At 42.8% G+C, this 13484-nt stretch overlaps 1 protein-coding gene across 1 annotated transcript in view; it reads left to right on the plus strand.

Moving 5' to 3' along the window:
• The first annotated feature begins 4914 nt into the window (after positions 1-4914).
• Positions 4915-13484, plus strand: part of sv2a (synaptic vesicle glycoprotein 2A) — a 35835-nt gene continuing 27265 nt past the window's right edge. Inside the window, exon 1 of the mRNA XM_062538774.1 lies at positions 4915-5047. The gene's annotated coding sequence lies outside the window, so the exon portion shown is untranslated. The remainder of the gene's footprint in view (positions 5048-13484) is intronic.

Here is a 13484-nt window from a genome sequence, read left to right on the forward strand (position 1 = left end):
CATGCCTATTATGTCTGTTTCTATTAATATGATATTTGATACAAAACAACTGTGCACAAAACAATTGCGTACAGAGTGAAATATGTAATACATTTTATTTCTTAAGAAAATAGTCTAAAATGCCATTGAATTACTACATAACAGGCATCACGACACTGCTGCATAAGATTATTTAACAATAACATTTAAAATATGATAAATATATACAGAACATACAATAAAAGTATTCATGGTGCAAATATAGACCTTCACATATCTGCCGTGTATGTCCACATAAATAAAAACAGTGAATACTAAACCATTTAATACACATTGGGCAAGCACATATAGAGGCAATGCTGCTTTTTGATCAAGTTTGGCACATCAGAGGACAGATGTGGAAGGCGGCGACACAAGGAGTCATGTGAACTTTCACATCACTACAACACTGATATGTAATTATCTTAAGAGCTTATAACCAGCCCCCCAGCCTTTTTTTTGTACATAGGATCACACATGATGTCCTCCATGATAAAAAAAAAAAGAGCTGTCTGTCTAGCCCAATCAGTCCTAATCCCATTGGATCATCTTCTCATCTGCCACCTGGTGCTTGTGTAGATCAAAAGGGGAGCAGTGGGTTGCGCTGATGTAGCTCTGGGAGTGTACCAGTCCGCCCAGGTGGCGGAGGGACTTGCATATGGGGCACGGGTACTCGGAGAGGCCCTCGATGTCCTCGAAAGCCAGGTTGACGATGTGGTCCGAGCAGGGGCTGCAGTAGAGGTGCCCGCAGGAGAGGCGCTTCAGGCGGGCCTCGTAGGAGATGCAGCACTGGCAGTGGGGCAAGTCGGAGCTCAGCGAGATGCTGCCCGTCAGAGAGCTGCTCTCCATGCTGGCTGGGCGGCTCGAGCCAAGCTTTGTTGAAGACCTACTGTAGAGACAGGAAAAAGCAGGCCAGTTGTGAGCAGGGGCATCCTAAAACAGGGGCACTGAATACCTGGGGGGAGACCATGCCACAGAAACAGCATCTTCTGATTGTGGCACTACTGCTGGGTTACATAATGAGAGGTCTGAGGTAGTGTTACTTTGTACATGTATATCTGAATATGGATGGAGCAAGTGAGCTAAAATATGAAGTGCTTTCCGTGTTTTAGTAGGTCAGGTTTGTATTGCATGAACGCCTCCACGCAGACGCTCATAACAATGCAAGCCACGCATTTGAGCTATTACCATCTTCAAACCTGTGATCACCATAGCAACTAAAACAAGGGAGAAATGACTAAAACCATGACACCGCTGTTAAATTCTGGTTAAATGTAACGTTAAATGAAACACGATGAATTCAGGTCAATGTAATACAGGCGAATTAACATAATAAAAATTACGCACCTCTTTGACGGCGAACCTTTAAAACAATCGAAGCTTAAAGCTGCAAAAATCCTCCAAAGAACGTCCATGCCGTTGCCGATCATGGCAATCCAAATCCGTGTTTTGGTTTTTAAAGACTGTCCGCATTTCTGCGGTTGTCTCGTAGTAACATGTTCCTACTCGCTTGTTTTCAGTAAGCAAAACAGCATTTTTTATCACACAAAGCGTCTTGACGGTCACTAGGAGTTGGTTCAATTGTCTGCCAGACCTAGTTTGATGTGATAGACATCACTAAAATGTTAAACAGCGTTTTCATTCTCGCTACAACACCAGACATACGAGTAGACTACAATCTTGAAGCGAGAGACCGGGTTTGGTTGAAATTGAGGCTCGCGCACACTGAACGCAGCAATCAACTGCGTGTGCGCGTGCCGAGGACGACCAATTAGGTGACAGTGGAAGCAGATCTATAAAAGAATATCATTTTCCCCTCAAGATTACCATTTTCAGGAAGGTAATTTTGAGCGGATGATTCATGATGTGACAGACAGTGATTGGTTCATTAGACTACTATATTTGGGAGTGACAGTTCCTGTTTTGAAATGTCAGATATGACAAAAAATAGCTTTCTGTGTCTGCTGAATTGAATATTAAATTAAACAACAAAAACAACTTTAAAATAAAACCGTAGGACTAGATAGCACACGCTTACCTGTACATTGATATAATTTGGAGTAAATATTTCGCCTGATTTGATTGACCAACAATCTGAATTTAATTTTAGACCTTTTGAAGGGAGCAACATATTTCATTCTCAATGTGAAGGCAAACACGTCTCTAAATCAGGGGACGAAAGCTACAATTAATTATGTGTTGTTTCTTACATTTTCTCTAATCATGATGATACATAAATAGATAGATAAATAAATAAATAAAATTGGAGTGTCAAACATTTTCGGCGACTCCACCTGCTGTTGTAGGCATGAATTGCAACGATGTATTTGAAAAGCCAATTGCTAGTCAAATCTTTGCCAGTTTGCAAAAACGATGAAACAAAAATATTTTAAAAAAATTGTCATGCTGAAATATATTCCTCAAATGTCAATTTCTAACAGAATATGAAGGATCACGGAGAATATAGACTGGCAGACCTTTGAATGTATTATTCAATTGGTTATATGATTTGGATTTTGACATTCTGGGTCATGTCAAAAGTACCGATCATGATGGGGTATCTGTCTCAAAGAAAAATAACTATAGTTATATTTTGTAAGGGTCTGAATGGTTCAAATCCAAGGTGCTTTGGTTGCTGCTTGTCAAACCTGGCCTTGCTCTGTAATATGGGTCAGATACAGTATGTACATTTGTGTACATTGTGTGTACATATGTACATAAGTAATATATTGCTCCGTCCCAGGTGACTGCTATTTGCTGAATTTGATGCAGAATGTAATTATCAGAATGAGTATCTTCAAAGAGCTTTTAAAGGTGCAGCCTACAGTTGTGGAGTATTTGTATTTTACACAAATTTCATTAATTTGTTTAGTTCCCCCTGGTCACAGTTCATGTGGATTTGTTTACAAACCAGCAAATATCTTCAAAGAGCCATGTCAACTAACAAGGTAACATTTCACAATTTCATAGAAATAGTAGGCAATTGCACAATCGCTGTAAATCAATTTATGATTCCCTGGATCGGGGAGAGAGAAGTTGCATGGCTGGTTCTCCATAGACAGATATGGTTGGGAACGAGTGTCATTCTCCCTGTTTCAAGTCAGTTTCCCATCAAAATTACCTCAAAGCCACTTTATATTTAGTTTATTTATTATGTGTGTGTGTGTGTGTGTGTGTGTGTGTGTGTGTGTGTGTGTCTTGAATTTCCCCTTGGGGATCAATAAAGTATCTATCTATCTATCATATGTGTTTGTGTAGGTGCAACATGCTGGGAGATCACAGTAAGTGATAACAACCGTTCAGACCACCAGCCGATGTGTTCCAGTGCATTAAGAACAGTAGCCTCTCTGTACTATGAAATGGATACACATTTACTGACCGTACTATCAATACATAGCCTGGATGGATTAATCCAGATGAACCTTATAGCAGACTTGGGTTTGCTCTGCAAGTTGGTCTGGAAATAAACAATTGATGACCCTATGCGAATCACAAAACTCTAGGAATGTGTATTTTCTTTGGAATTGAGTAAACAATTGCAATTGAAACCTTTGTTCACAAGAAAGATATGTTTTGCTGCACTTATGAAACGATTTGGTAGCTTTAATGTTCAATGAGTTCTCAGATTAAAATAGTTTTAAGTTCTATATTTTGTATAGCTAAACTGAACTGAAAGACCTCTTGAGGTCTATCCTGCTGCATTTTTCTCATCAAATGTTCTCTTTCCTGCCTCATGATAGACCTCATGTTGCGATAAACCCATGGTGTTTTGATTGAAACTTCACGGTCTAATGGCTTTGCCTCATTATTGATTGTGCCGACTAATATCAAGTTTTAATGTCTATACTTTACCCCATACAATCACACTCACTGCTGTGCAAGCCGAATAGAATGCCATTGTACCTGCTGCTACTGCACACCATTCTTTTATTGCTAACACTTTCCAGTACATTGTGCTCAATAGATGTGGGTTCAGTTTTGTTGGAGGAAAATCACTAAATCACTGTTACTGCAGTCTCTCATTGGGAGAGGACATGGTTTGTACCACATTTTGCCATCTCTGTACTGCTGACATTATTTCATGGACTTTTTGATTGATGCAGAGAATGAATACAATTATATATACAAGCAGGCATTGTGCTCAATAGATGTGGGTTCAGTTTTGTTGAAGGAAAAACACTAAATCACTGTTACTGCAGTCTCTCATTGGGAGAGGACATGGTTTGTACCACATTTTGCCATCTCTGTACTGCTGACATTAATTCATGGACTTTTTGATTGATGTAGAGAATGACTTGTACAATTCTATATACAAGCAGGCATACAGCTGGAGATGAGATAGATCAGTTTCTCAGAACTTGCCTATTGGTTTAATTAAGTGGTGTGTCTTTGGCGCATTTTTTTCATGGGAAGATGGAGCATGCCAGGGACACCATTTCTTTTTCACAGCGAGCCTGAGCACGAGCTAGAGCACGTGTGGGCAGAATGCTGTCGTGCACAGATCACTGCACATACGTAGGGTATGTCCTTAAATGGTGCATATGTGCAGAACCTTACATTCATTTAAGACGAATCTGACGTATGGTGTCATCCAAACGGGTGGCGCGTATGCGTGTTGTCTATGGAAAACCACTGATCCCCTGTGTCTCCAAGCTGATTTCCCCAAAACGGCATTTAGGAAGAGGGAGATTTAGTAAAGGTCACCTCGTTTTTGCTATCCAGCCCACTGGACCCCATGTCCTCCGAAATTTAACGGCAGGAACCCCCTCTCCAAAGCGAATGGTGTATGCTGGAGCAGCGCGCACGGAGGAGAGAGGAGGGGGATGCTCGGAGGAGGAGAATACTGTGTAGTAGGGTTGCACTCTCCCTCACGTCAATCGCGTTCACATCATAGGGTTAAGCGAAACCCGTCCAGACATCCCTACCATTTTAAATCGCGCATCTCAAACATCATTTTTAGACAATTCAACGCATAAAGATAGACACTGTTTTGGGGGTAAACGATTAAGAGGACGACTTACACTCTAAGGTAAGTGACATTTTGTCCATTTAATCGAATGGAGTTTGAGAAGGCTAATTATGACTATCCATTTATGAGCTTATCACGGATTAAAACATATTTGTTTGGTCTGTGGAAAGATAATTGCTGCATTAAAACCCCCGGGCGTGTTCCATCCGCAGCTACATTTTCTTTTCTTGAAGATAAAAATAGACTAGGCTACATGTATCGTCATTACGTCGTCATGAAAACGATGTGTTCCTTGTATAATGGAATATAACACAGTATAGCTAAGAAGCCATTTTGGCCGATGATGACAAATGTATGACTATGGAGTTCGAAAATGTGTAACATAGGGCCATTGGGGCTTGTAGCTTACTACTGCAAACATACCACCTCGCGCCGACAGCTGCTGTGTACTGTGGTAATTTTGCAGGTGCTGACAGATATATCTGCAGTTTCCACTTCTGTGTTATTTCTCATTGACTGGTGAGTTAAATGTTAAGAAACTGTACGGCGTTGTGGCCACAGAATTCTCCATAATTAATGTTTTATTCAGATTAACGTCCGAGAAAGCCTCGCCCATTCACCTTAGTGTGCAATTGGCAGTGATGCTAGGGGTGGAATACATTATGCTTGCTTTGACGGTAATATTCCTTTCCATACACACGACGCATGATATGGGTAATGTTTGAAGACGGATTTGCAATTGGAAAACAAAAATCGATTGACTGCAGTTATTTGTGAATGTGAATGTCATGTTGCCTATTCACGGATGTAATCTGCAGGGAACAATGTGACCTTGCAGCAGTCACGAAGACTACAACTTGCTGTAGACGGACGTTCCTATTTCAACGTCATCATACAGGGGAAATGGGCAAATGAGAGGTGTTCTTTTGCGACTGTAAATATCCTATGCGTTAGATCTACATATACAGATATGTGTATTAGATCACGTGGTCTTATCAGCTGGATGTTTTAAGGCCCGGTCATAGTTCTTTCGTTCGCACGTTTGGTGATGCCTGCAGGCTGTACATTGTACATTTTCATAGGTTATTATAATTTCACACATGTGGATTCATTAAATCCGTCGTCAACGTCGAAGGTATGAACCGTGGTACTATGTGAAGTTGTGAAGCTCTCTTTTACGGTTCCTCTATTTCACGTCACCTCCTTATTAGTATAGTTTATGAATGTTTCATTTGATGAAGTGGAAACTCTCAGAATACAGACAAGAAAGGATATTTGACGAATATCCTGCGCATTCTGAACATGTCATGTTGGCCTATGTCTGTTGATAAGCTGTTTTTTCTATGTTTGCTGATGCAGGGCATCATCACTAAAGATAGCCACACTCCCAATGGAATACGCCTTTGTTTATGAATGATTGCCCATCACATGAGCACAACCATTGCCTATACTACATCACTGAATCACTTAACATTCTAACAACTAAAGGGACAAGCATTGAAAGGGTGAGATGTGGACAAAAGGCACTGAACACTGATATTGTTGATATCTCCTTTTGATCAGTGGCATAATCAGCTAATTGTCATTCAGTTGGATTATTAGCTATGTTTATGATTATTGTATGTAGATATTTATTTTATTTGGCTGTTTATAGATTTGGTGCGTCGTTACAGAGTGATTCCTTGTTGAATTGACGGCAGATATTAATCCTACCCCAGTGATGACAGCCATCGATGCCCTTCCATTTGAGTTTTCCATCATTTTCAAATATGGCCCCTCTTAATTTTTACACCTTCTTTCAATTGTTTTTGCGCTCACTCCCACCATCACCTCTAGAGCTTGTAGCCTTCAGGTTAACATTGAGAGTAACCCTCAGAGGAGTGCTGCTGCTGGTGTTGAATGGAACCTTTGAGCATGTTGAGTGCTTGGCAAGAGGCTAGCTGATTAGATTAGATCAATATTTGTTTGGACACGTTGCTCTCTCTCTGCCACCCTCATCTGATTGCTTTCGCCAGCCTACGAGGCCTTTAATGGATCTGAGCAACAAGTCAAGAATGACAGATTAATGAATGGAACAGGACAATGCTTTGGCGGATCAACATATTAATGTGTGTCCTATAATCAAGTCTTTTGTCACTTTTCCCATTGGCCCAGGTTATCTGTGAATTCAAATGAGCTGTTCGTTTCATTAGCGGTTATGACTCCCATGGATCAACTTCGATCAAGCAAGCTCTGCCTGATTTGTTCTTTTGTGCTAAGAGATACACGGTTAACATGCGATTAACAGCTAGTCGGCCTCTCATATTTCGCCAATAAGGGGCTGGAAGAACCAGCCGTGACAAACTAGTGAAAGCCCTTTCATCTTGAGCAGCCATATTATCCACTTACCCTACACCATGCATGGGGGAAAAGAGGCTGCTGGAGCGAAGGGAGATTTAAGGTGGTGGGGGAAGCCACATCATTGCGCAGTAGCTGCAGTGTGCGTTGACATAGATGTCTGCATACCCTAGCAACATAATCTCTCAGCCAGTAATCCTTGCGGTATAGTCAGTGTCTTCTGGGGGAGAATGGTTCCGAGCACCATAACAAGCTGCGAGGTTGATTTGTTATGTTGAAAGGATGGTTAGGGAACGTTGTATTCAACACTCTTGTGTTAACCTGTTGACAAGGACTTCTTGTAGAATCTCAGTACTAAGACTAGTTGTATGTAACAATAATCAATGCTCCCGTAGAAGACAAATTAGTATTCAAATCACAATATCTATTGTGTTTGTGTGATACGATGTGTAACACACCTTTTTTTTATATCATTTTACCCATTCAAGCTTTTCGGTCATTCGCTTGGTCTCCTTAATTTCAATCAACCAAGAACCGGTTGTTATGGTAATCAGGAGGCAGGCCATTTCGTTTTCTCCTTCCCCCAGTGATGTGTTCCATTCCCCATGTTCGAGGACGGCACACTCATCCAACTCATTTCAGAAGCGTCAGCCACGCAGTGCAGCAAATGGATGCGGAGTGGCAAGTCCTCTCCTCCTCTCCGAGTGGATGTGAAGGCGGTGGACCGCTCAAGTGTGACCATGGTGACAGTGCACACTGAGAGATTTGTTACAGGGGTAACGTGACTCATAGTGGGCTTGTCCTTTCCAAAGAGACGGCTCCAAGGCTCTCCGTGTGTACCTAATGGTTGGACCACCAGCCCGCCCCCCGCCTTCAGCCTCCCTCCATCTCTCTTTCTCTCTCGTGTCTAACTCTCCAAGACCAGCCATGTTTTTTGTTCTGCCCTTACAGAAGATTTCACCATCACTCAGTGTGATGAATGGGGTGGTGAAAATGGTGCCAAGGTCACATTGCCAGTAGTGCTTCACAGTGTCCTGCGCCGGCATTCAACATTTTGAGTGTCCAAATTGCAGGGCCTGTTGTACTACAAATGGAATGCACAGCTGTGCTTGCGCTCGAGTGAATGTTGGAGTTGATGGTTTTTAGAGGCGAGGAGGGAGAGGAACGATGGAAAATACATGGAAAGTATTCCTCACTCAAATCATTACATCTGATATGAAATTATTTAGAATAAAATGTTACAGCATGTGTGCTTGTGAGTTTCCGGTCCTTGTTCTTGATGGCCATTGGTTAGTTCATCCCTGGCTGCTTTGCCCTCTGTCTCTTGGTTAGGTTGTTTGTAATGCTTGAAAAGGCTGTTTGAAGACAACCCCTGAGATTCCTTAGGGACATCCTTGTTGCTGTTTACCTCCTTGTTTGCCTGTCCTGTGTAGAGCAACCCCCTTCTCTCTACAAAATGCAGACATCCAACCAACAGCTACCTTGGTTGATTTTTCAGAGCATACAAATAGTGGTGTTTTCATCTTGTGATGAGACACAGATGCAATTCCCATTTCTCAGATTATATTTAGAAACCTTTTCACTCTATTTGAAAAATAATGTGCTAGTGGCTTGTCACTCATGGCTTATTATTTTCCTATTGGTGGTGAGAGTGAGAGTCACCGCCCCCTGGCCTCTCCTCCTTGCGTCCTTTTGCTTCCTGTGCACGAATCCCCTGAGGAATAGATGGGTGGAAGCCACTGTGGAGGCCATTTTACTCCCTGTGCCAGCATTCATATCCAGTCTGTTTGTAGATCAATGGCAGAAAGGACACAAGATAAGGAATCAATTGTAGGGAATTTAGGTGGAGCCTTGCTGACAGCTTGTGGAGATAACATCATGAGGAACAATTGCTAAGTGTCCAGTCAGGTTTTAAGTCTTCCGGTGGAGGGAGATTGTGAGGGAAATGATTACTAATTACCACCTGTTTGTCGGATTTGCAGTCTAGAAGCATATGTAAATCCTGCAAGGACTTAGACTCTAATTTCTGTATGAGGAAGCATGCAATTTCAGCCATTTTGTATGTGTAATGTGGAAACTACAAATGGCTACAGACTACCAATTCCTTCATAATCAACACATCAACATTCAGTATTTTTCATCTGTCTGTACTACCAGCTGATATTATGGTGATAGCATTTTCAGCCTGACACTCTTCACTTTACCCTGAAAGAATAGAATGACCGATTTCAAGGCAATTATGTACTCAGCTATTTAGTATGGTGGCTACAAGCTGTGGTCTCAATCGGAAAAAAAAACCTACACCCCGATTAATGATACTAGAGAGTTTCTAAATTATTTTTTTAAGTAATTATGTATTACTACAGTATATTCACAAAGAACAATTTGTCAGACTGCTCTTAATTCTCCAAGATGGCAAATCTTCCTGGCCAGCTCTCCTGAGTGTCTGTGTGTATGTGAGTGTGCGTGTGCGTGTGCGTGTGTTTGCGTGCGTGTGTGTGTGTGTGTGTGTGTGCGTGTGTTTGCGTGCGTGTGTGTGTGTGTGTGTGTGTGTGTGTGTGTTTGCGAAGGCCAGCTTTGATTCCACCCCTAGTTGTGTGGAAGGCTGGTCAATGTCACAGGAGCCCACACACTATTGGCACATTGTCCTGCTCTGTTTGAAGCGAGCCCCGCAGGGGCTAGTCAACAAACACCTACGCTAGTCCAACACAATCTCTGTGCACACAGCGCAGCGCGCCGAGCGCTTTTTATTAGTCCCCACTAAAAATGAAAACGACACTCTTTAGGCATCAACCAGCGTGAAGGTGTGCCCCTCAAGCCTTCTTCCGCCCGTTATACACCTGTGATAATATATGCACAGCGATTTTTAAAGCACCTTTGTGTAGCACAGTAAACAACTTCCTCTTCTAAAACACTGGATGCAATTAACACAAGCCATGGCTTTGCCTAGACAAGTGAGAGTGGAAACCATGGTGTGAAAGTTAGCGGCCATTTTTTTTGCCCTGCCACTTGTGAACCAAGTCACGGCAGAAACTGGTTGGAACTTGGAAGTGCTTCTTTCTGTAAATCACAGGAATAGGAGAGACTTACTGGAATTACTGAGTGGAAAGGGTGGAAAAAAGGGATTTTGGCCCAGTCTTCTGTCCTCTAGTCTCTGGGCTGAACGGGCTGCTTGATTGATGCCTGTGACCGGCATTGATCAGCCATCAATGTCCACTCTAAAGTGGCCCGGTGAATTGTGTAATTGAAGAGCAGAGCTGTTATGGCTGTTAGCGATCGGTCTTTCACAGTGCCGTGATGTAAGTTAAATGGCGTTTTCGTCGAGGGACCCAGGTGAAACGATGGTTAACGCTTAGCAAATTTTTATCAGGGCCCTCTGTCACAGGGTTGATTGAGCTGCTCAGAATGCCTGGATAAATCGAGCCGTGAACCGCAGATTGCTTTCCCTAAATGCTCCTCTGAAAATGGATATTGCTGTGTGACTGGGCCATCTGCAAGCTTCGCTGGACATCGCCACAGTCTTGATGAGCTGCTGGGGAGTTCGCCCGGGCCACACCCTACGCCAGTGGAGAGTGGCTGATTGCTGAGACACTGGCTGGATTTTTGGTGCGGCAGGTGTATATGGATGGTGGGCATCAGATGGTTCGTATGATGATAATGATCATTGCCGATGCAGGCGTGAAAAGGAAGGGAGGGGTGTTGGTGAGCGATTCACCAGAATTGCTAATAGGATGCAGCTCTTTTCAGATGTGCCACCAGATCCGGATGAGGCCTGAGCTTTCTTTTCTTTCCATTTCCAAAAGCCGCTCCCTGGAAAACATAGCAAGCCAGCCAACAAGTCAGAGATGCTCTTATCAAGCATGATGCTAAGCCAATTGGCAATGTATTTTTGACACTATTACCTTTAGCCATTCACAGTGGTTAAGGTTTTGTTTGCACTACATCCCTCTTTGCGATTTGCAGATCATATATGCATGTAAGGCATGAAGGATTATCTATCCTGATCAGCTGGCTTGTGACATAACACTGGCAGACTGCAGTAAATAAAACACATTTTGTTTATCGGATTACCCGGCGTTAGCCGCATCAGATCACCATATTGGACAGGGAACGGGAGCGAAGCTTATGACATCCTCCGTAAACAGAGGTTTATTTTTCCAGTCCCCCACCGGGCCTCTGTCGAGGAAATAAACTTTGAACGCAGACCAAATATTGAACGATGGGATTTCCAGCCAGCGCTGGCCCACTCCGAGAGAGAGCGAGTGCATGATGTACGGGGGAGAGCACACTGGGGCTGCATTTGTTTGTGCAGATTCGGCTGCTCCGACTGGCTGCAAATTAACCTGGCTGCTATCCGTCACTGTGGCCCATTACTGTCAGTCTGTCAGGGCGCTGCCTTCTGACGTGCGGCGTTGCCTCCCGGGCAAGAAGACCTGCAAATGGGCCGTCCTGTGGCGTCTCATAGTCATTTTGTGGCACATGCTCATTAATATTATGGACAATGACTAGGCACTGGCAGGATATGTCGCCTTCTGGTGAAATTCAAATCAGTCTGACCACTCAGGCACGATGTGTGCAAAAGCATTGCAATGCTAGCCTGGCTAACGCCTACCACTTCTCAAATGAGACGTGGTCTGGCAACCAGACGTTCATTTTCTCGTATTTGAAAAAATGCCCAGATCCGTTCATTGGGCGCCACGGATGTCTATCAAATGCGCATAGCTCACCCAACTCGTCGAACGAGGACGCATGAGGTGCCCCCGCGCGTTCATATGCAACGCTAAGGGCTGCCATTGACATCAGTGTAAATCCTTTGGCGTCGAATGTAGACGCAAGAAGGCAACGGAAACTTCTCGGATGTTCTGTGATTGGTTACCAACATCAGGCGAAAATGTGGGTGTTAGTGTCCAGACTGCCTTAACAGCGTGAAAGAAATCACAGTGCAAGGCAGGATGGGAACACCCAGGCTATTGCAATGCAAGAATAACCAGCATCTGTGCAAGTTCAGCCCAGCAAGCCCTGTAAGAGATATGAAATATGTTCATTTTTATGTGGGTAAGTGAGGTTAGATGAGCGATTATTTTTACAAGAATCAAGGCAACATGAAAAAAAATCTCTACAACAGTTCAAGATATATGTGCTATCATCAGTTAATACCTTAGTAGTGTGCCTACAAAAAATGGCTCAAAATGGCTGAACTTGGCCTGTCCCAGGGATTACATTGATATTTTTTTATGACACTGATTTAACCAGATGTGGTGAAAAAGGCAAAACAGTATGCTCGTCACTTCATCTACAAGGTTCTTCCTGATTTTTCCTTCCAAAGCAAGATAACAATGTAGAATGCTAATTAAATGCAGGGTCACACAACAACATTTTTGATTGATTGCCCAAATACAGGTAGTGTGTCACCTTACTTCCAAGTTCACCTTACCCCTCCCCCGTGTGTAAACTGTATACTGAGTGGAAATGAACCCTGAAAGTGTTTATTTGTAGAAACAGACACAAGTTTGTGTCGTAGAAAGGAATTCCTCAAACCGAATATCTCAGAACAGACAGAGAGGTTATTTCAAGGTTTTCTCCTCAAGGGCTGTGATTTTGTACAGAAGGAATTTGAGATTTTGTTTTCCTCTCGCAGACTGATGACTGATTTATTCCCATGAGCAGCAGCTCAGCAAGAGTCTCTTTGATTTTTGTCTGTATTTCTGCTGCAGTGACTCTGAGTGGCCTCCTCATCTTTAACCGCTGAGACACTTGTCTGTTTTGGCTGGTTTGGCAGTCAGCTGTTTTACAAGCAATTATTTCACCTGACTCCTGACTCTTAAAAGAACCCGAATCTGTCTGTGAGAGATTTAGTCTCGGACATAAATAGCAGTCCATAGTCACCCCTTCAGAGAGCTCCATCCACTGTTCCAGCATGAAAGATGCGAAAGAGTTGATTATTTGAGCAAATCCTGCCAACAGTTAGTCCCCAGTTAGTTGTACTATTTTCTCTCTCCACTATTTATCATTTGATGTGAATATAAAATACCTGCATGTAATGAATCTCCAGTTAATGGTGCAGGGGATATCAGAGGTACTTGGAATTAAGCTGAGAAGTTAAACACGGGTGTGTAACCATTTTGTGATGATTTTAATACTGTCCTGAGAAATACAACAT

Source organism: Sardina pilchardus, chromosome 6, assembly GCF_963854185.1.
Source record: "Sardina pilchardus chromosome 6, fSarPil1.1, whole genome shotgun sequence".
In the NCBI taxonomy this organism is placed as follows: Eukaryota; Metazoa; Chordata; class Actinopteri; order Clupeiformes; family Clupeidae; genus Sardina; species Sardina pilchardus.